Raw genomic sequence first — 24766 nt, 5'->3', positions numbered from 1 at the left:
ATTGCTATACGGATCATCGTTTGGTCCGTTCCAAGATTGCTTTCACTTTCAAGCCCCCTCCTAAGAAGAAAGGCCCACAGTTTAAGAAGCTACAAGTCCACAAGCTGCAAGACATAGACACAAAAATGGAGTTCCAGGCCAAACTAGAGGAGAGACTGGGTGGAGAAGAAGGCCTGCCTGACGACCCTGAACAACAGTGGATGAGATTAAAGACCATCCTTCAAGAGATGGCAGCAGAAGTAGTGGGCTTCTCAGCCAGGAAAAATAAAGACTGGTTTGATGAGTCTGATGCACAGATCCAGGAACTACTAGAAAATAAACGTGCATGCCACAAGACTCTTTTAGCTAAACCTGATGACCACTCTGCCAAGACAGCTTACAGAAATGCCTGCTCCACACTGGAAAGCAAGCTCCGCATACTGCAGAACAACTGGTGGCTAGCTTTTGTGGAGAAGGCAAAACAACATGCCGATGCCAGAGACATGTGCTCCTTTTATGAAGCCCTTAAGACCATCCATGGGCCAGCACATCAAGTGCAAGCACCCCTGCGCTCCTCAGACGGCTCCACCCTTCTGACGGACAAGGAAACCATTATGCAGCATTGGTCAGAACACTTTGAAAACCTCTTCAGTGACAAGCGCACTGTGCAAGAGTCATCAGTCAAGAAGATTCCCCAGGTGGAGGTGAAACGGGAACTTGATGATCCCCCAACACTTGAAGAGATCCGAAAGGCAACCACGCAGCTGAATCCAGGGAAGTCTTGTGGCATAGATGGCATCCCAGCAGAGGTGTACCAAAATGGAGGTGAGGCAGTCCTCGACAAGCTTCAGATTCTCTTCTCCAGTTGCTGGGAAAAGGAAATGGTTCCACATGACCTTCGGGATGCGGTCATTGTCTCCCTGTACAAGAACAAGGGTGACAAGTCCGACTGTTCTAATTACCGGGGCATCACTCTCCTCTCAATAACAGGTAAGATTTTGGCTCGAGTGCTGCTCAACAGGCTTACCCCTACCATAGCGCATGAAAATACTCCCAAGAGTTAGTGCGGATTTCGGGCCAACAGGGGAACCACCGACATGATCTTCGTCCTGAGACAGATCCAGGAGAAGTGCAGAGAACAGAACATGGCCCTTTATGCAGCCTTCATAGACCTAACCAAGGCTTTTGACACGGTCAGTCGTGAGGGTTTGTGGAAGATTTCTGCACGCCTTGGCTGCCCTCCAAAGCTCCTCACCATCATCCGTCAGCTGCATGAAGGCCAGATGGGACAAGTGAAGTACAACGGGACTCTGTCCGGCAGCTTCCCCATCTCAAATGGCGTCAAACAAGGTTGCATCCTCGCGCCCACTCTGTTCTCCATCTTCTACAGCATGATGCTTCGTGAGGCCAAAGAAGACTTGACAGACGGCATCTATATCTGCTTCAGAACCGACTGAAGTCTGTTTAACTTGCGGCGCCTTCTGTCCCACACTAAGATCACAGAACAGCTAATCATGGAGCTGCTCTTCGCGGATGACTGTGCCCTCGTCGCCCATACGGAGCAAGCCTTGCAGCACATTGTCAACTGTTTTGCTGAAGCAGCAAGAGCCTTCGGCCTCACCATCAGCCTGAGAAAGACAGAAGTGCTATATGAACCGGCCCCCCATACAGCATATACCCCACCCCAAATCAACATCGAGGGTACCAGCCTGAATACAGTAGAGCACTTCACGTATCTCGGTAGTGTTATCTCAAACGACGCATCTGTTGCCAAGGACCTAGACAGTCGTCTTGCCAAGGCCAGCAGTTCTTTTGGTCGACTCTCAAAGAAAGTCTGGCAGAATCATGCACTGCGCCTTTCCATAAAAGTGCAGGTCTACAGAGCCATTGTGGTCCCTACCCTCCTGTATGGAGCTGAAACCTGGGTTCTGTATCGCCAGCAGATCAGATTACTGGAACGCTTTCATCAGCGTTGTCTCCGAAACATCTTCGGGATCAAGTGGCAGGACTACATCTCAAATGAGGACATCCTTACCAGAGCCAAATTGCCCAGCATGGAGTCTATTATACTCAAACAACAGCTTCATTGGGCAGGTCACGTAGCCAGGATGGATGATACACGCATGCCGAAATTAATTCTCTTTGGCGAGCTCAAGGAAGGGAGATGAAACCAAGGGGCCCCCAAAAAGCGCTATAAGGACCAGCTGAAGAAACAGCTCTCCATTGCAGGCATTCAGCATCAGTCATGGCAGCATTTAGCTACAGATAGACTCAGCTGGCGTTCCAGCATCAAATCCGTCAGCCTGAAGTTTGAGGCAGAAAGAAATGAGGCCTCACGCCAGAAGCGTCAAAGACAGAAAGAGCGGGCAGCAGCACAAGCCCGGCCTACTCAAGTGTTCTTTTGCCCCAAGTGTAACACGTCTTGTGCATCCCGCATCAGACTTTTCAGCCACCAGAGGGCTTGTAGAAAATAAACTAAAAAAAAAAAAAGAAAAAAGGCCTTCCCACTATCCTCGCAAGCGAGGAAACTGCCAACAACAACAACAACAGATTAGATTAGTTTGAACTTTATTAATCCCTTGGGAAGAGTCCCTCAGGGAAATTGAGGTTCCTGCTGCATTTTATAACAGCACACAGGGTAAGAAGCACACAGAGCAAAAGTTAAAAAAAAAAAAAAAAAAAAAAAAAAAAAACTATTTGCAAATATAAATACAAATATATAAATACAAATACACAAATATAAATGCTGATTGCTACTGTCTTATTGGTTACTACTGTTCCTATCCTTCCTGTCCTCTATCTTCCTGTTACTCCTCCTCCCTCTATATATGTGGCTCTAATGTGAATCACAACTGGAACACACACTTACACCGCTAACTTTGTAAAACCTTTTCACACATATATTTGGGCAGTTTTAGCCCATTTCATTTACAACTAGCTCCAGACGTAGTTAGAGATGGACACATTTTTTGTTATTTAGCCTCCCTAAATCTCCACAATGGAGTTGAAAATAAGTATCCCAAGATACAGAAATTTGTATACATATTTCCTGACAAAGGACGGCAGCCAGGATTCTGACTTTTATCCCTGGCATTCCTTTGTGACATCATATAATACAAACGCTATTAAATGAGATAACAGGGCTCTTCCACAGAGTGCTGCTCTTTCCCATTTAAGGTGGTTCAACCTGATGTTGCACTTTTTTGGACCATGAGTAATCATTGTAGAATGTGTGCTTCTTACCCTGTGTGCTGCTACACAATGCTGCTGGAGTCTTCCAAAGGGATTAATAAACTTCTAGCTAATCTAATCAAGTGTGTTTTTCTGGATGAATAACAAAACCAGAGAGTACTTTTGTTCCTAGTCTATGTTGATCATTTCCAAAGTCATCCTGTGGGACCGTTGCTTTGTCTCTGTTGAGAATTCCACATTAATTTTATTAAAACTCAAATATCTCAGCAGAGATACAATCTTAAATGCTAAAAAAAGAATCCTCCATAAATTGTCTTAACTGGATGTCGTGATGTTGCAGGACCAGGTCATGGTGACACTATGTCTTGTGTAAATTTTTTTCCAAAAGAATCAGAGGAATAGTTTGGGTTTTGCTTCCAGAGATACACACGGACCAAAAGTAATATCCTCCAGCTGACCTTCAATGTGGGATCAAGGGAAATGAGCCTGAAATGGATCTCACCTCAGCAAAACACAGACTGACCTCTTGACTGCTCGTGCTCCTTCTTGTATCAGTCGGAGCCTACACTCAGTGAGCTCGCCCTTGAAAATGGTCTTCATTGATTCACCCTCTATCCCCGTCTCACTCTCTCTTCTATCAAAGATGTTTTAAAAATAAGCTAAGAATGCATCAGAAGGGAAATAAAGGCCTGTGACTTGGAAAAAAGGTAAAAAGAGGTGTGATACAATATTCATAGTGACATGGCAAAGCTGGTGAAAGCCTGACAGTGAAACGTTTGTCTCTTCATCTGAAGGTGTGGGAATGAGGTAATGAGTTGGTGACATCTGGAGATTGAGAGATAGATGGAGAGGGAGGGTTAATACCTGTATTGTGACCCCTGGGGAGTGAGATACCATTATCCTGCCAGGTTTGCACAGTAAGTCCTCTAAAAGCTTAAGGTTCCACCACAGATCTACCATCAGTGCCAAAGTGGACCCAACATCCTGAACAATGAGGTCTTTCAACAGATTCACTATTCTACTGGCACAGCATTTAGTCTGTGCAGAGATTGCAATGTATTAGCTTCCTACAATGATGCCTTTTAAATTATCATGGTTTATATATATATATATATATATATATATATATATATATATATATATATATATATATATATACACACACTCAACAAAATATAAACGCAACACTTTTGGTTTTGCTCCCATTTTGTATGAGAAGAACTCAAAGATCTAAAACTTTTTCCACATACACAATATCACCATTTCCCTCAAATATTGTTCACAAACCAGTCTAAATCTGTGATAGTGAGCACTTTGCTGAGATAATCCATCCCACCTCACAGGTGTGCCATATCAAGATGCTGATTTGACACCATGATTAGTGCACAGGTGTGCCTTAGACTGCCCACAATAAAAGGCCACTCTGAAAGGTGCAGTTTTGTTTTATTGGGGGGGGATACCAGTCAGTATCTGGTGTGACCACCATTTGCCTCATGCAGTGCAACACATCTCCTTCGCATAGAGTTGATCAGGTTGTCAATTGTGGCCTGTGGAATGTTGGTCCACTCCTCTTCAATGGCTGTGCGAAGTTGCTGGAATATTGGCAGGAACTGGTACACGCTGTCGTATACGCCGGTCCAGAGCATCCCAAACATGCTCAATGGGTGACATGTCCAGTGAGTATGCTATCCATGCAAGAACTGGGACATTTTCAGCTTCCAAGAATTGTGTAGAGATCCTTGCAACATGGGGCCGTGCATTATCCTGCTGCAACATGAGGTGATGTTCTTGGATGTATGGCACAACAATGGGCCTCAGGATCTCGTCGCTGTATCTCTGTGCATTCAAAATACCATCAATAAAATGCACCTGTGTTCTTCATCCATAACAGACGCCTGCCCATACCATAACCGCACCACCACCATGGGCCACTCGATCCACAACACTGACATCAGAAAACCACTCACCCACATGACGCCACACACGCTGTCTGCCATCTGCCCTGGACAGTGTGAACTGGGATTCATCCGTGAAGAGAACACCTCTCCAACGTGCCAAACGCCAGCGAATGTGAGCATTTGCCCACGCAAGTCGGTTACGACAACGAACTGGAGTCAGGTCGAGACCCCAATGAGGACGACGAGCATGCAGATGAGCTTCCCTGAGACGGTTTCTGACAGTTTGTGCAGAAATTCTTTGGTTATGCAAACCGATTGTTTCAGCAGCTGTCCGAGTGGCTGGTCTCAGACGATCTTGGAGGTGAACATGCTGGATGACGGCGGTTCAAGCATGTCTGACGTAAAAACATATGAATGAAATTCATATAGTTTAAAAAAAAATAAAAAGGACCGTTACTTTATGGACACACCACGTATATACTTTCAGTCCCATATTGTCCACGAGGCCCATTAATACTAGAGCTAATTTCCAGATTCCATAATATGAAGTGGTTGAAACTCCATATCTCTGGGGGGGCTCCAGGTTCCTCCCACATCCAAAGACATGCAGATTAGGTGAAATGGAAACTTTAAATTGTCCCTAGGTGTGCATACTGGTGTGAATGTGTTTGTCTATTTGTGGGCCTGCGGCAGACTGGCATCCGGTCTGGGGTTTACGCTGTCTCTTGCCCTATGACACTTGGGATAGGCTCCAGCCCCCCCCAACCCTTAATTGGAGTAAGCGTGCATTGTAAATGGATAGATGGAACTAAACATCCTATACGCATGGGTCACCAGTCTGACACAGGTTACTTCCACAGCCAAGGCAGTGCTCCTTTACAACTGGGTTGACTGAGATAGTGCAGATAAATGGTCTTTTCCAAAGATACAGACAGATAGTGTGACCTGGAAATATACACATATAGCTCTGTAGTGTATGTATTTGGCATTCTGTTTTAGGTGTAGTGTTTTTTTAGCATTGAGTGGGTTCAGTTAACAGGAAACACATGGGCATTGTGTGCACCTGTCATCATAAAAAGACCTGTTGCCTCAAGTCAAAGTTGTGACCCTTCAACAACTTACCACAAAATCACTCAGGTACAGAAAACGAAGCAAAGAGCTGAAAGATTGTGTAACAGCTGAAGGCTACCTTTTATATGGGTCAGACTGCCTGTCTTCTATTTCCCTGACATTGCTTTACGCCCTGTAGGTGCCAGTCGCCTCACTCGACTGGCAGAACTATACAGAGAGTGAAGCAGTGCAAAGCAGAAAGACAGAAAAAAGAAAAGTTCAGAGTGAGGGCAAGAAAGGTGAGTTGGCCAGAGGCGATGCATCAGCATCAATTCTCCAGGAAGTTGCTGTGTGTATTGGATAACCTCAAAAAGGAACACGCAAATTTTAAGGAAAACCTCCAATGATGTAAGATCTCTGTTGCTTTCAGTATATATAATGAATCTCATCTTGTGGAAAGGGGACTGATTGGCCCCAGCTTGATGATCTATTGTGTGTGGTCAAAAACCACTTATCGCAAGTGCCTTGAAGGTGTGTCCAACTCAAGTTTGCAATTTAAGCATCATGTAATCTGACTACAAAGTAAGACGAAGTGTAGAATGGATTTACTCACTGGTGTTTCTTTAGACATCAAGTGAATTGCACAAATCACACTGTTGTCATATTTTTCAAACAGTAAAATGTCTGATTGATAGAAAACAGTCAAATGTGGACAGTAACAATGATATATAATCTGACTTTTGTTTTGTTCCTGTTTTGCATGTTTAGTTTTGTTATACTTTGTTTTCTTAAACCTGTTATTCTTAGAACAGACTAAGCAGTGGGTCACTCCTCTGAATTTGGTCTGCTTGAGATTTCTTCTTCAAAATTCACTGAAGGAAATACTTCCTTACCACTCTTGCCTCTGTGGTTGCCCAAAGGCCTTACCCTTGTGAACCTGCATTAGGCAACTTATTTTGTGATTTGGTGCCATATAAATAAAACTGAATTCAATTAAGTCTTTGACATATGTAATAAACATCTATACAAACTGGAGCTTGGTAAGAACTGGATGATTTCTGATTTGGATGATTTCTGTGGTGGACACGGGACAGACTGCTGTACGAACAGATCCAACGAGTGGCTCGATGACCCCCCCCCCCCCCCAACAGTGGACAGACACCTACATGGACTCTTCTCTATTGTATTATATATTATTGTGTTATGTAAATATTTTTGTCAGAATGGCCTAAGCAATGGGTCACCCATTTGGGTCTGGTCTGTTTGAGGTTTCTTCTTCAATATCATCAGAGAGAGTTTTTTCCTTACCACTGTTGCGTGTGTACTTACTGTAGGGGTTGATAAGGTTAGACCTTACTTGTGTGAAGTGCCTTGAGGCAGCTCTGCTGTGATTTGGTGATATATAAACTAAATAAATTGAACTGAACTCTCATTCTATCAGTATGAAGTCCAGTCATTAGATCCACACTGGGATTTAGCAACTATTACTCCGGATGCCCTTCCTGATGTAACTCCAGATGGTCATGGAGAAACAAGCAGCCCCTGGTCTTCTCAAGCAGTCTCCAAGAAAAGTACAATCAGGACCTACAGTACTCTGTGTCACTTCTGAGAATGGAAGGAATCAGGTGTACACAGATTGGTATGACTGCCTTTAGCACAATGGTGGAAACAACAAATTTGTCATTGTGCTAATTACCCAGAAGGAAAGAAATGCCTTCTCCTAAACACTGCATTTTAAACACCAGAGCATTCTGCAGGCGTTGCAAAATGCACTGTGGTTGAATTGCAGGTGGGGATACAAAATAGATCACAGCTAAGTCTGTTTCTTCCAGCTTTCCAGCTAACTAGCGTCAGCATGTTAAAATTAATAGCATCATAGACTGTGATTTAATATATACTCAACAAAAATATAAACGCAACACTTTTGGTTTTGCTCCCATTTTGTATGCGATGAACTCAAAGATCTAAAACTTTTTCCACATACACAATATCACCATTTCCCTCAAATAATGTTCACAAACCAGTCTAAATCTGTGATAGTGAGCACTTCTCCTTTGCTGAGATAATCCATCCCACCTCACAGGTGTGCCATATCAAGATGCTGATTAGACACCATGATTAGTGCACAGGTGTGCCTTAGACTGTCCACAATAAAAGGCCACTCTGGAAGGTGCAGTTTTGTTTTATTGGGGGGGGGATACCAGTCAGTATCTGGTGTGACCACCATTTGCCTCATGCAGTGCAACACATCTCCTTCGCATCATCCGTGAAGAGAACACCTCTCCAATGTGCCAAATGCCAGCGAATGTGAGCATTTGCCCACTCAAGTCGGTTACGACGACGAACTGGAGTCAGGTCGAGACCCCGATGAGGACGACGAGCATGCAGATGAGCTTCCCTGAGACGGTTTCTGACAGTTTGTACAGAAATTCTTTGGTTATGCAAACCGATTGTTTCAGCAGCTGTCCGAGTGGCTGGTCTCAGACGATCTTGGAGGTGAACATGCTGGATGTGGAGGTCCTGGGCTGGTGTGGTTACACGTGGTCTGCAGTTGTGAGGCTGGTTGGATGTACTGCCAAATTCTCTGAAACGCCTTTGGAGACGACTTATGGTAGAGAAATGAACATTCAATACACAAGCAACAGCTCTGGTTGACATTCCTGCTGTCAGCATGCCAATTGCACGCTCCCTCAAATCTTGCGACATCTGTGGCATTGTGCTGTGTGATAAAACTGCACCTTTCAGAGTGGCCTTTTATTGTGGGCAGTCTAAGGCACACCTGTGCACTAATCATGGTGTCTAATCAGCATCTTGATATGGCACACCTGTGAGGTGGGATGGATTATCTCAGCAAAGGAGAAGTGCTCACTATCACAGATTTAGACTGGTTTGTGAACAATATTTGAGGGAAATGGTGATATTGTGTATGTGGAAAAAGTTTTAGATCTTTGAGTTCATCTCATACAAAATGGGAGCAAAACCAAAAGTGTTGCGTTTATATTTTGTTGAGTGTATGTATACAAACAAGATTTTCTCCACTGTAAATGTAAAATTGAAATCCTTAAGGAGTTGGCCTACCAATATGTACACCGAGGTTAGATTCCTGGTCATGCTCTCTGTATGTCCTTGGGCAAGACATCTGCATTGTTCCAGCAGCTGGGGAATTAACCTGTGTCAATGTAGTGTTCCATCCAGGGTGAATCATAGACTCACATCGGCTTCATGCTACACAAGCCAAACATAAGCACCATCACCAATGGGCCTCAGGACTTATACTGGATTTACTTACACTGTATTAAATTAAAATTTGCTTGTAAATGTTCCAAAGTACAGAAATTAGATTGTCTCTTACATTTTAGAGTTTCTGATTTGCTACACAACTGCTCATTAACATGGTCAGTCATGGGATTGTCTCTTGGTGGAATTATATGCCTGAAACGTCATTATAATTAAACACATCTAAAAAGCTAAACAGATAAACACTGTCAAGGCTACCAAACTGCTCTATAATTCCAGATCAAGCCCGTCATCTGAGTCGCTCAAGAGGCAAATTTAATAAACAAACCAGCTTCTTTTGAGATTGCGTGCTTTTGAGAGTTGGTGGGGACACATGTCAAAAAGCCTCTGCATGATTAGCTGTATTCTTTGTGATGGCCACAGGCCATGTAAATGGTAAATGGACTGCATTTATATAGTGCTTTTCCATCTGAATCAGACGCACAAAGCGCTTAACAATTATGCCTCACATTCACCCCGATGTCAGGGTGCTGCCATACAAGGCACTCACTACACACCGGGAGCAATAGCGGATTAAAGGCCTTGCCCAAGGGCCCTTAGTGATTTTCCAGTCAGGTGGGGATTTGAACCCATGATCTTCTGGACTCAAGCCCAACACCTTAGCCACTAGACCATCACCTCCTCATCTGGACATGATCCAATGCAGAACAAACAACTAACCTTTACTGACCTTTACTCCTCAAAGGGAACTTGTTGAAACATCCTGTAGTGTTATTCTCCAGTCAGAGAAAAGAGACAAGGAGGTTGACAAGGGGATTGGGGACGGTGTTGGTATTAATTGATATACTGCTTTGGATTGTCATGGTGACGAAGTAGATGATTCACAAAGCACGCTCTCAATTTGCCCACCCTTGCCTTCAGCTGCAAACTCCAAGTTGTGACCAGAAGAATGAGTTTGCAGGTACAAATAGGTGAAATGATTTTCCTCCACACAGTGACGGTACTCATCCTTGAGCTCGGAGTAGACGTTCTGTTCCGTCTCATAGAAAGGCACCAGATGAGGTGTTTGGGAATGTTATTAGGCTACATCTTGAATGGCTTCCTTTGAAAGTTTTCAGGGCACCTCAAGGTAGACTCAGAAAATGCCTGAGGAGGGGTTAGAGAATGTGACTGAGGATAAGAACATCGAGGCTACCTGCTGCCATTTTAACCTGCCACCTGATAATTGGTGGAAAATGAATGCACAGTTGGAACTTTCTACTACCCCACTGTACTGCAGTTAAATCTCACTTCCAAGGCTATTTGCCAGTTAAGATGCATAGCGTTATGCGTAACCCTGTATCAAACTTTTTTGTTCTTGTGCTAAGCAATTCCTTGAGTTATATTAAAGAAAGTACTGAAACCAGCACATTTAACTGCCAGCCTGTCCCTGCCTGTGGTTTGCTGAAAAGCCGTGTCAGTCCGGCTGACTTCACAGTTCCTCCATCTGTCTTGTTCTGTCTCTCCTACTGTTGTTTTGAGGGTAGAAGCGAAGAAAGAGAGGGGTGAGAACACAGGATACCCCCTCTAGCTATGTCCTTCCTCCCCCCCACCACTCATTTGATCGATAGCCCGCTGTAGGGACAACCATGCAACTCTGGATCAATTTAACTACTGCTGGGAGTAACCATGCAGCAGTGAGAGGGGGAACTAAAGAAATGAGCGAAAGAGCTGCAGAGTTAAGCAAGAAATGAGGCGGCTGCTAAAGTAAGTCTGAATCATTACATATAGAGTAATGCCATTAGTTGGATGTGAGGAAACAACAAAGAATGTGAGATTTTTGTGATTCAAAATTGTACACTCTCCAGTCACCCCATTTGGTACACCTGATTAGCTGCTCATTAAAGCAAATATTTAATCAGCCAGTCAGCAGCAGAAAGTTAAATGTCCAGGGAGTGGTGGTTCTCTACGTGAAAATGCCCTATTTATAGTCTAGGTCAAAGAACAATGACCATGTTGGTTAAATAACTCATTGTCACATGGACATTAGTATTGCCATGGATCACAAATACAGGGTTCACATCGGATCACAGATTTTAGCCATGGATTGGAGCAAATCCATTTCTGCTTATCAAAGTACTTAAAGACTAATGAAATCAAGGAACTTTTACCAATGGTCTTGAATGAAAACAAGGTAGCCAATATTTAAATCAGTGGTCTCCAAACTATTCCAGAAAGGGCCGAGAGGGTGCAGGTTTTCTTTGCAGCCACTGACTTCAGCAGGTGATTTCACTAATTAACATCACTTGGAGCAGGTGGGATGAGTTTATCAGTGAAATCACCTGATGGAATCAGTGGCTGCAAAGAAAACCTGCACCCTCGCGGCCCTTTCTGGAATAGTTTGGAGACCACAGATTAAATAATGCTTTGAAATAAAATAAAACACCCTCTTTCTGGGTATTGAAGTGCCAAGATGACCTCACGGCACCACTCCTTATCTCACTGCTGCCACTTAGCTGGGCGAAATCATCCTGAACAGGTACACCACTTGGCGAAAGTCAGGAAAAGTCTTTCTTCTTCAGGAGCTCAGTGTAGTTCCGGTGACTATGGGCCATACAGCACTCACTGGATTCAACGCTTGATATTTCATTGATTCTTTCCATGTGTGGACCTCAAAGTGAATTAAGCCTGGACTAGGCTGCTTTGACCACAGCGCAATGTGGCAGAGGTTGCTTTAAAGAGGCATCAGTCATGTGAACGAACAATTTCTTTTTCCCTGCTTATATGAACACACATCTGCTTTGATTACACTCAAATACAAACAAATCAGTGCAAAATAAGTCTGTATTTAATACAACTACGTAAAATTTGCAATTAACACATGGTTCACATAAACACCAAACCACTGGGGGATGGTCCGTACAGATCACAGCTTATCTATGGCCCATTACACTACCAACATATATGTATCCTGTAAGAACAAAATCTAAAACTGTGACAACGTTGCATGTGAAGATCATGGTCGACTATAATGTGATGGAGTATGTTGTTTAACCATGTATGGAAGACAGGTCATAGCCCACCAGGCTTGTAATATACAATGTGTGCAAAAAACAACCATAGGACAACCGTAGACAACTTTGCACACCTGTAGTACACCTTTGACATAACCAGGATGGCTCCAGGAAAACCCTCCTGGGGTAATCGTGGCATGAATGACATTTTGAGCTCCATGAAAATTCAGCAGATTATCAAATATGTCAAGGGTTGTGACAGAAAGAAAAAAAAAAATTGCAAACTTATGAATGTGTTCAATATATCAGAAAATATTACAGTATGTTTATACATTTATAAAGTACAGTAACAGTCACACAGTCATACAGGACCTCCTAAACTAGTAAAAAAAAAGTAAATGATAAACTTATAATCTCGAAAATCCAATAAGTTTATTCAACACTAATCTACATACCTTATTATACTAGTAAGATATGTTAATTGTAAAGTTTTTAGTTAACAATCAGTTACAGGTATCATCAGGACTTTTCAGAGATTTTGTCAGACTTTTAATAGTTTATTTCTTTGAAAGTTGACTGAATGAACACTTATATATACAAAAATGCAGCTCCTATTTTGCTCGCAGAATGTGACATTGACATTGTCAACAGGATACATTTTGCGAGCAGGTGGGACATCTGCAAAAGAGGATGTGATGAATGAAAATGGAAAATGGAAATCATTCAGGAGCAGGAGAGTCCAGTGCTTTTCAGTCCTTGAATTGGAAAGTGGTTCATCAGATGGTTTCCAGCCGTGTGTGTATATATATATATATGCCTTCTTACAATTTTGACTTCAAGGAATTGGCTAATGATCCACCTATAGTTATTATTAAACACCAATATGAATCCATACATCACATTTCTTATGGTTACATGAAATTTTACCTTGATGGACTTTGATGGAGTAAACTCAAGGTCATAACCATTTCATTCAAACAATAGGGACCCAACATTGACTCAACATGATGGTAGACTTTCTCTGGGTACGATCTAGCATGCAGGTGGAGAATGCCAAGGTGACGCACACATTTCACTTGGCCGTGGCAGATAGATGGCTACTTTTGAGTGGTGGCAATGGACTGGTTATGTGCTTGGGTGGTTGCCATCCGGGACCCAAGGTGATTTCATGATGTGGTGTTCATGACAACATGCCGCACCTATGTCTGTCTGATTTAAGGCTATGTGTGAATAAAGCATAAATTTTGGACAAATCCGATCAAATATCAAGGCCATACAACACCATATAATGACAAACAAAGTGAACCTGAAATAATTAATGTGCCTATCAAATATGTAAGCTCTGTAAGTGCTCATCCTAATTTTGTGGGGGGTGTTAAAAGCTGTGCAGAGCTTTGGTAACCTGAACAAATTTCACTAGGAAATGTCTGTACTTCATATTACCCTGCAATTGTACTGTAGTGCCTTTTGACAGCATATCAAACAATGCACTGAATGTACATGTGGGTGCAATATTTGGCCTGTTGGTTGAGATTGCGTTATCACCTTACGTAAGTGATCTGTAGCATAGAGTCCCCAATCTGACCCAACAAGTGATCAAAATTTATGACACCTGGTTGATGCCAGAGTTTGAGCCCATGTTGACATGCCCGTAAGTGAAAAGAACACTCCATATAATCACATGATGGCCCAATTGAAATAGACTGAATAAACTATGTGTGAAGACCTGCTGAGAGCCAGTTTTAGCACAAGAGGGATGAGTGGTAAAAAAGCAGCTTGCTGGGCAGTACGGGTTATGTTGGCCAGAGGGATAGTTTAGATAACAGCTGGAGTCTGACAGGTTAGTAAATCAGCCACAACCAATGGAAATAATGTATTTCAGCCTATTACGGTGCAGCAGATCATGTCTAATTTGGTGCTACTACAGATTGAGGTCTCTATATCTTTCACTTGGTGAAAACATTACAGAGAAAGAGAGCAAAGTGCTCAAGAACAACCAGGCTAATCATAGTAAGAGGCACCAGGTCATAGCTTGATGAGCACAGTCTAATGTGCATATTGCAACTGCCTTTGTGGTAAGTCCACTAACTAGTTAATGGGCAAATCTGAGCATACGGAAGGCTGCAGGGTGGAAAGGAGCTGTATTTACTCAACTAACTAATTATGGGCATGCTTTGGTTAGAAATTAAAATTAACCGATCAGATTACCATCACTCATCTTATTAAAAGAGCCAGGGTGCGCCAGAATCCGCCCTATTTGAGCATGCTATTTACATAACATACTCAATTGAGAGGTTTTATGGCAAATTAAGATCTACACACAACATATCAGTGTGCGTGAGTGAAGAGCCGCCAAACCTCCCTGAGGTGAAGCATCAAGGTTAATGTTTTAGATTTTTTCCAGCATTGATTATTTTATTTAATTGTTGTGTTCAATGTAGTTTTGTTGTGTCTACAAACAGACTCATTTAATCCACACACTCAGCAGCCACTTTTTTTTAGGTACACCTGTACAATTGTTTGTTAACACAAATAGCTTATCAGCCAATCACATGACAGCAACTCAATCCATTTAGGCATCTAGATGTGGTGAACATGACTTGCTGAAGTTCCAACAGAACATTTGAATGGAGATTGATGACACTGAATGTGGTGCAGTTCTGAAGATAAAAGGGATTTTGACAAGGTATTAGCCATATGTACCTAATGAAGTGGCACATGAGTGCATATAAGGTTTAGCTGAGTATTAAGCCATTTTAATAGCAACAACACCACCCTGACTTCAAAAGATTTACTTCAGACCAGATTTTTACTGGTTTATTGTGTAAGAACTTTCTGCTGCTTCATGATGGGAGGAACATTGTGCCTGACCACAACTCATTTTAAGACAAACACACCCATGAGGCTGAAAACTACCAATGGCAGTTGGACTGCTTTGAACTGGTTTGTGCCGGGTGGAAGATGGGACTCATGTGGTTTTCTCCTCCTTTGGGCAACAGATTCATGTCAAAATGTTGCCTGATTTGAAATTTGTGAAATTGTCTATTTGAGCTGGGAATCCAAAGTTGTGGTTTACTGGTCAAAATAATTTCTTCAGTGTAGGTAATAATAATAATAATAATAATAATAATAAGAAGAAGAAATTATATATATATATATATATATATATATATATATATATATATATATATATATATATATATATATATATATATATATATATCAGGTCAGCTATTTCCTGCAAAAGTGGTTGGGCCTACCCCGAAGCCTAAGTAGCATCACCTTGTACAGGAGGAAGAACAAGCTGAAACTACCTCTTAGTAGTTTAACGGAGGAGTTTATGGTTACCCGAGTAAGAGAGGTGCTACTGTATAGAGACTCCAGTGACAGCAAAGTCTCCTCAGCTGGCATTGAAGTAAGAACTGGTAGGAAGTGAAATGGTCATGAGGCAATCCAGCAGGCGGAATCAAGGCTGTGACACAGGGAGCTGGTGGGAGCAGTGGCATCCGGTCAGGCAGGGCTTGGGAGTAACCCAAACCCACGGTACAGCAAGCCCAGGGGAAGGAAAGATGCCAGCTGATCCTGGATGAGGTCCAAGCAGGGGTGGAGGAGACCCGCTACAGTAGGACAGTAGCCATGCAGCAACAGGGGGCATGGACCCAATGGGAGCATGCAGCAGACCGGAAGATATCATGGACAGAGCTGTGGAAGGCTGAACCACATCGGATAAAATTCTTAGTTCAGTTGGTCTATAATGTTCTCCCCAGTCCATATAACCTCTTCCGCTGGGGCCTGGCAGACACTCCACTGTGCCCACTCTGCCAGGGAGGAGGTTCGCTGGAGCACATCTTGAGCTATTGCCCAAGAGCACTGGGAAATGGGCACTACCGTTGGCGACATGACCAGGTGCTGAAGGATATTGCAGAGGTCATCAGCACAGGGATCTCTAGCTGCAGGCATCAGCAACCAGCAGGGTATTCTATCACCTTTGTAAAAGCTGGGGAGAAACCACGGCAGAGCCTAAGACCATCAGGAGGGCTGCTGGCAACAGTGCGGGACTGGCAGCTGAAGGTTGACCTCGGGAGACAGCTTAAATTCCCAGAAAACAGTGCAGTGACCACACTCAGGCCGGACATAGTCTTGGTGTCAGAAACAACAAGGCAAGTGGTCCTACTGGAGTTGACTGTTCCCTGGGAAGACCGGATGGAGGAGGCCTTTGAGAGGAAGAGGGCCAAGTACGAGGAGTTGGCAAGCGAATGCTGAAGCAGGGGATGGAGGACATTAAAAACATCACTGACACGGCAGAAAAGGTGTCAAGATGGCTGTGGATCAAATGGGGTGATCCGTGGTCCGTTAAGCTACTCAGACACAAGCCAGGACCTGATCACCCCCGGCTGGGTCACCTGGGCGAGGGTGTATGATGTTGAGAGAACGGAAACACCCAATTACCCCAGGGTACATCACTGAAGATGTGTCTGAGTTGCACCAAAAGTGTTTGTGAAAACCATTTGATCTGGCAAAGCCAGTGACTTCCAGGAAAGGCCGGATGATGACCTGGAAGAGTATGGTGACTGCTGGAGAGACAGCTGGCAACTGGAAAGACAGTAACCGGGGTAGTGAGGGCCAGCAACCCAAACTGCAGCTCCCGTGAGGGTGCACCCACAAACAAGTTACGGAAAACTCCAATGGATTATACCTCCAGGGGTGCCCGAGGGGGGGGGGAGGATGAGCACCTCAACAGGACGGAAATACAGGTAACGACATATGCTAATGGAAAAACGGCGATGAGTGCAGTATGTATATGTGGCAAAGTCTGCAAGAACCGGCATGGTCTGAAGATCCACCAGACCAAAATGAAATGCTTGACGGGGAAGCAGGTGGAGCAACGCACAGGTCTAATACCTGGTGAGACGCAGGAGGAGCCCGGCCCGGAGTCACCCCACAGTGCCAGTCCCTCAATGCTCTACAAGCCCCACCCAAGGTCAAGCATTCAGAACACCGCTGGGTGAAGTGGCCTGCTACCAATAAGGAGAGAGAGTGGCTCCAGTTTGATGAAGATCTGGACCAAGTGCTTGAGGCCATGGCAAGGGGGGATGTAGACCAGAAGTTGCGGACCATGTCTGCGATGATCATCAGCATTGGAGCTGAGAGGTTTGGCATAAAGGAACAGCAGCCGACCAGAGGTCTAGCAGAACCAAACAGACGGGAGGTGAAGATCAGCCAATTATGGCGGGAACTTAGACTGCTCGGGCGGCAGTTTAAGCAGGCAAGGGAGGAGGAAAAAGCCAGGAAAAAAAGTTACCACCCTCCGTCGGGCTGAGTGGCATAGGAGGAAAGGGCGGGAGTGAGCTAGGAATCGCACGGCTTCATCGCTAATCCCGTTGGATTTACAAAGAAGATCCTCGGGCAGGTAAGGAGTGGCCACCTTGCTTGTACTGAAGATGAGGTTAACAAATACCTCAGCACCACCTACAGTGACAGTGCATGAGGAAAAGACCTTGGGCCATGCAGAACATTGATAACTCCACCAGAACCCACCTTGCCATTTAACATCAAGGAGCCAACTTTGAAAGAAGTTGAGGAAGTTGTCAAAGCTGCTAGAACTAGCTCAGCACCAGGCCCCAGTGGAGTGCCATATGTTGTCTACAAGAGGTGCCCCAGACTCTTGAAATGACTATGGAAAGCTTTTAAGGTCATCTGGAGGAGGGGGAAGGTGGCACAGCAGTGGCAACATGCAGAGGGTGTCTGGATTCCAAAGAACTCAAGTACCATCGAGCAGTTCAGGGTCATCTCACTCCTCAGTGTCGAGGGCAAGATATTCTTTACTATTGTTGCCCGACGCATGACGGAGTTTCTTCTGAGGAACGCTTACATCAACACCTCTGTGCAGAAGGGAGGAGTCCTGATGGTGCCAGGATGCATCGAGCATACAGGGGTTGTCACACAGCTGGTCTGGGAGGCATGTGAAGGCAACGGAGACCTTGCAGTTCTCTGGCTTGATCATGCCAATGCCTATGTGTCTATCCCGCACAAGCTGGTGGAGACCTCAATTGACAGATACCATGTTCCAGGCAAGATCAAAGGCCTCATACTGGACTATAACAGCTGCTTCAGTTTGAGAGTCACCTCCGGAACAGTATTATCTGCATTTCATCAGCTTGAGAAGGGCATTATCACTGGCTGTACCATTTCTGTGATATTGTTTGCCTTAGCTATGAATATGCTGGTGAAGTCAGCAGAGATGGAGTGCAGAGGCCCACTCTCCAAATCAGGTATGCGGCAGCCCCCCATCAGAGCATTTATGGATGATCTGACAGTAACCACAACATCGGTTCCGGGCTGTAGATGGATCCTCCAAGGGCTTGAGCATCTCATCGACTGGGCCCGGATGAACTTTAAGCCAGCAAAGTCCAGGTCCCTGGTTGTGAAGAAGGGGAAGGTGACAGACCAGTTTTGTTTCTCACTAGGAGGCATCCAAATTCCATTTGTTAGAGAAAAGCCTGTTAAGAGCTTGGGCAAAATCTATGACTGCACCTTGAGGGACACTGCAGCATGTCAAGCAACCATTAACCAGTTGGGAACTTGGCTGACAGCAGTGGACAGGTCTGGGCTACCAGGCAAGTTCAAAGCCTGGATCTATCAACATGGCATCATGCCACGACTTCTCTGGCCACTGCTGGTCTATGAGGTGCCAATGTCCACCGTTGAGTGCTTTGAGAGGAAGGTCATCTATTTCCTGCGGAAGTGGTTGGGCCTACCCCGAAGCCTAAGTAGCATCGCCTTGTACGGGAGGAAGAACAAGCTGAAACTACCTCTTAGTAGTTTAACAGAGGAGTTTATGGTTACCTGAGTAAGAGAGGTGCTACTGTATAGAGACTCCAGTGACAGCAAAGTCTCCTCAGCTGGCACTGAAGTAAGAACTGGTAGGAAGTGGAGTGCTCATGAGGCAGTCCAGCAGGCATAATCAAGGCTGTGACACAGGGAGCTGGTGGGAGCAGTGGCATCCGGTCAGGCAGGGCTTGGGAGTAACCCAAGACCATGGTACAGCAAAGCCCAGGGGAAGGAAAGACGCCAGCTGATACTGGATGAGGTCCGAGCAGGGGTGGAGGAGACCCGCTACAGTAAGAGAGTAGCCATGCAGCAACAGGGGGCATGGACCCGATGGGAGCAGGCAGCAGACCGGAAGATATCATGGACAGAGCTGTGGAAGGCTGAACCACATCGGATAAAGTTCCTAGTTCAGTTGGTCTACGATGTTCTCCCCAGTCCATCTAACCTCTTCCACTGGGGTCTTGCAGACACTCCACTGTGCCCACTCTGCCAGGGAGGAGGTTTGCTGGAGCACATCTTGAGCTCTTGCCCAAGAGCTCTGGGAGATGGGCGCTACCTTTGGTGACATGACAAGGTGCTGAAGGTTATTGCAGAGGTCATCAGCACAGGGATCTATAGCAGCAGGCATCAGCAACCAGCAGGGTATTCTATCACCTTTCTAAAAGCTGGGGAGAAACCACGGCAGAGCCTAAGACCAACAGGAGGGCTGCTGGCAATAGCGCGGGACTGCCAGCTGAAGGTTGACCTCGGGAGACAGCTTAAATTCCCAGAAAACAATGCAGTGACCACACTCAGGCTGGACATAGTCTTGGTGTCAGAAACAACAAGGCAAGTGGTCCTGCTGGAGTTGACTGTTCCCTGGGAAGACCGGATAGAGGAAGCCTTTGAGAGGAAGAGGGCCAAGTATGAGGAGTTGGCAAGTGAATGCCTAAACAGGGGATGGAGGACTCAATGCAACCCCATTGAGGTCAGCTGCAGAGGATTCATTGGCCAGTCACTCATCAGAGCACTCAAGATGTTGGGAGTGAAGGGACTGCATTGCAGAAGAGCCATTAAAAACATCACTGATGCAGCAGAAAAGGCGTCAAGATGGCTGTGGATCAAACGGGGTGATCCGTGGACCGTTAAGCTAATCAGACACAAGCCAGGGCCTGATCACCCCCGGCTGGGTTGCCTGGGCGAGGGTGTATGATGTTGAGAGACCCGAAACACCCAATGACCCCAGGGTACATCACCAAAGATGTGTCTGAGTTGCACCAAAAGTGTTTGTGAAAACCATACATATATATATATATATATATATATATATATATATATATATATATATATATATATATATATATATATATATATATATATATATATATATATAAAAACACACACAGTTGTATGCACACATTTGGGCACCCCTGATAATTTGCATGATTTTCCTTTATAAGCCATTGGTTGACAGAAATTTCAGTGAAATATATCATATTGCATGCAAACACATTGATATTTGAGAAGTGAAATGACGTTTCTAGTATTTACAGAAAGTGTGCAATAATTATTTAAACAAAATTAGGCAGGTATTTAAGGTAGCCATTTGCAAATGTGTCCCCTCTATGCATCTCTTCTCATGAGTGGCAACATGGGAGCCTCTAAACAACCCTCAGATGACCTGAAAACAAAGATTGTTCAACATAATTGTTTAGGGGAAGGATACAAAAGCTATCTCAGATATTTCAGCTGTCAGTTTCCACTTTGAGGAACATAGTGAGGAAATGGAAGAAATGGAAGACCGCAAGCACAGTACTAGTTAAGGCTCAAAGTGGCAGGCCAAGAAAAATGTCAGATAAGCTGAAGCGAAGGATGGTGAGAACAGACATAGTCAATCCACAGACCTGCTCCAAAGACCTACAACATGATGGGATGATGAAACAATAATTGAGTTATTTGGACATAACAAGGGGCGGTATACATGACTGAAAAAGAACACAGCATTCCAAGAAAACACTTGCTACCTACAGTAAAATTTGGAGATGGTTCCATTATGCTGTGGGGCTGTGTGGCCAGTGCAAGTACTGGGAATCTTGTTAAAGTTGAGGGTCACATGGATTCCAGGCAATAACAGCAGATTCTTGAGAACAATGTTCATGAATCAGTGACAAAGTTGAAGTTACACCAGGGCTGGATCTTTCAACAAGACAATGTCCCTAAACACTGCTCAAAATCTACTAAGGCATTCATGCAGAGGAACAAGCACAACATTCTGGAATGGCCATCTCAGTCCCAAGACCTGAATATTATTGAAAATCTGTGGTGTGATTTTAAAAGGCCTGTCCATGCTCGTAAACCAACAAACCTGAGATGTTTTGCAAAGACGAATGGTCCAAAATACCTTCAACCAGAATCCAGACTCTCATTGCAAGCTATAGCAAACATTTAGAGGCTGTTATTTCTGCAAAAAGGAGGATCTACTATTACTATTACTAATATTGATGTATTTTTTTTCTGTTTGGGTGCCCAAATTTATGCACCTGCCTAATTTTGTTTAAATAATTATTGCACACTTTCTGTAAATCCTATAAACCTCATTTCACTTCTCAAATATCACTGTGTTTGTCTGCTATATGATATATTTAACTGAAATTGCTGATCCAAACAACCAATGATTTATAAAGGAAAATCATGGAAATCATCAGGGGTGCCCAAACTTTTACATACAACTGTATAATTTCTGCTGATTTCTGATTCAAGTCTTCATCAATTTCCTCTGCCTTTGGTATTACTTTTCTATCAGCATTATGCTTAAAAGCATGCCCAGTGAAGGATAAAAGAATCAAACAGAGAATCAACATCAGAAACATGATAACACAGAGAGAGAAGAGAGTGAATCGCGCCTGCCTCTCAACAGAAACCTCTGGAGACACATGCAGCCTGCAGCTGTAAAACCAGATATAATGGAAGTGTACAAGAATTAAAATAAAAACTAATCAAAAAGAACATGAAACCATCCTCTTGTAACACTATCTCAATTCCACTCGCACCTCTGACAGGCGAGCTTACATCTGGCTTTGAGAGCTCGGACTGGAAACTAGAAAGAGATTGCTGCAATGGCACCTGGCAGTGAAACTGCACAAAGAAGAGAGGGTTAAAGAAAAAAAAAGGCTTCCTTGAACAGAGAACCAATGGAAACCCCATGATGGACAAAAGTAGAAAACCAGACTCGAGCACCAAGAACTGCAAAGACAATACATATCTTGTGCACGTGTCCTAGTTTAAAACAACTATTTTAAAGCAGGTATTAAAACATATATTGCATTTAAGGGTTTATAAAGACCAGTGACAACCCCCTTTTAGTCAATTTCAAATGTTACCACTGGATTTCAGTTGTTTTCAGGAAAAATGTTAACTTGCACTAGCTAAAAACTCGGAAGGTCAGAGTAATGTAACTCCTAATCCTACAGATTTTCACTCCCAACTTGTCTCATATATACTTTTGGTCATTGCCACTTTGACAATTTAGGTAGCCCCTTTGAATCATTTAGTGATGCCCATATTTTTCCAGCAGCGTCATTTCTCTGTGACAACTGACAGAACTGTCTGCTTGACTTCCACTTCAAAGCATCCCTTCACTGGCTTCCTGTCCCAGTGAGATCAGATTTTAAGGTTCTGCTACTAGTCTATAAAACTGTTCATGGACAGGCACCTCCCTACCTAGCTGACCTAATTAAACCTTACGTACCGGCCCGGGCTTTGCGTTCTTAGGGTGCAGGACTACTTTGTGTCCCTAGGGTGAATAAGAAGTCTGTGCATCATAGAGCTTTCTCTTATCGTGCCCCTGTTCTGTGGAATGATCTCCCCACGTCAATAAAATAGCCAGATTCTGTGGAGACTTTCAAGTCCAGACTTAAGACGCACTTATTTTCCCTTTCGTATGGCTAGCATACTGGTATAGTTTAGTTTTACGCTTTTTACTCTTTTAATTCATTTTATTAAGAAACAGAGCCTCAACTTTACCAAATTCTGGGTCTTTTAGTGAAGCTTAGGGCTAGTGGCTGGCGATCACCTTAGTATTTCCTGTTTTTCTTGTTGTTTAATGCTAGCAAATTATGCTGTATTTGTTGTCTTTCTGATGCCTGATTCTGTTTTTTTCCTCTCTGTTTAATGTGCAGCTCCATCCAGAGATGGGAGTTGTATTTGTGCTGGAGACCCTCCTGTCCTGTGCACCAACAGCATTTCCTGTATATTCGTTTTGTGACTTGTTCTGTGAATTGTTCTGTAATTTATGACTGTAGCATGGCCCAAGCAGAGGGTCACCCCTTTTAGTCTGGTCTGCTTGAGGTTTCTTCCTCAGAGGGAGTTCTTCCTTACCACTGCTGCTCTGGGGGTTAGTAAGGTTAGACCTTACTTGTGTAAAGCGCCTTGAGGCAACTCTCTTGTGATATTGCACTATATAAATGAAATTGAAATTAAAGAACATTCATCCATGTTTGGGTTGTGGTTATGGTCACGGCCAGTGGTGGGCACAGTTCAGCTAATCCAAAAACAGATAATTATCGAAGCTAATATTTTTGCTAGCAGATTAGCTTTTCAGATAAGTTTTAAAACCATCATTGGACCAATTATCTTCCAATCAATTTATTTCAGATAACTTTCAATCAGATAACATTTTTTTTGCTGGTAAAGTGAGCAAAGGTTAACGGTCCAAAACATTTGTAAACCCTAAAATCAAATGTTTTAGTCTGTCTGTTGTGTATTTGTGGCAGACTGGCTGCCTGTCGCTTACTGGTGACATCTTCATTAAGATGTGACTGAAACTAACGGGTAAGAATTTATATTTACGTGTCTTTTACTCTGCCAATTAATGCATTAATGGACGTATTTCGGTTGTTTAAGCCACAGGGTTCAAAGCATGTCAAAAAAGCAGCACCTTTTTAGTTTGTGTATATAATACTGACATAAACTGACTTCTAATACTGTGTTTTACTGCTTTTGAAAGATGATGCCAGTTTTTGAGTTTTTTTTAATTCATTCATTTTGTGTGTGTTCTTAAACGTTTGTGATCCTTGAATTTACCCAGCAGCGAAAAGTGAAAGTGAAACTGGTTCATCAGAAGCCAACAGTGTAATCTGATCTGGCCACGTCCGAATCAATACTAAAAGTTATCGGTTATCACTTATCTGTAATAAAGATTATTTTTTTAGCAGTTTATTGGTTTAGCGTCATAACAGATAACTTTTCAGTTATCGGATTAATGGTTATCAAAGCTAACTTTTTGGTTATCTGTGCCCACCACACAGCTAAGGTTTGGGTTTGGGACAGTTCTGCCCTTCACATCCCTCAACGATGTGAAGGGGGTACTCAACTCATCACATCTTGACGTATGATCAACAACAACAGTTTTGCATTACAATGTGACAAGTTGGGAGTGAGAGTGCTTTGTCCAATCCACTTTCTAGCCTCAGTGGTAAAACAGACACAATGATTGTCTAGTTCATCAAGGTCAAAAGTCAAAATACACATATGCAGTCATCACATCAAGGTCTGGGAGCATGTTTTGCTGCTTTGTGTCACCACATCTACCACACTATGGAAAAATCT

At 43.6% G+C, this 24766-nt stretch overlaps 1 protein-coding gene across 1 annotated transcript in view; it reads right to left on the bottom strand.

The window, feature by feature from the left end:
• The window catches only part of sdk2b (sidekick cell adhesion molecule 2b), a 1022446-nt gene that overhangs the window by 456739 nt on the left and 540941 nt on the right, over positions 1–24766 (bottom strand). The gene's annotated exons all lie outside the window — the stretch shown is intronic.

The sequence above is a fragment of the Thalassophryne amazonica genome, chromosome 18 (assembly GCF_902500255.1).
Source record: "Thalassophryne amazonica chromosome 18, fThaAma1.1, whole genome shotgun sequence".
Lineage (NCBI taxonomy): Eukaryota > Metazoa > Chordata > Actinopteri > Batrachoidiformes > Batrachoididae > Thalassophryne > Thalassophryne amazonica.
The sequence above is the reverse complement of the archived record's forward strand: the minus strand, read 5'-3'. Positions and strand labels throughout refer to the sequence as shown.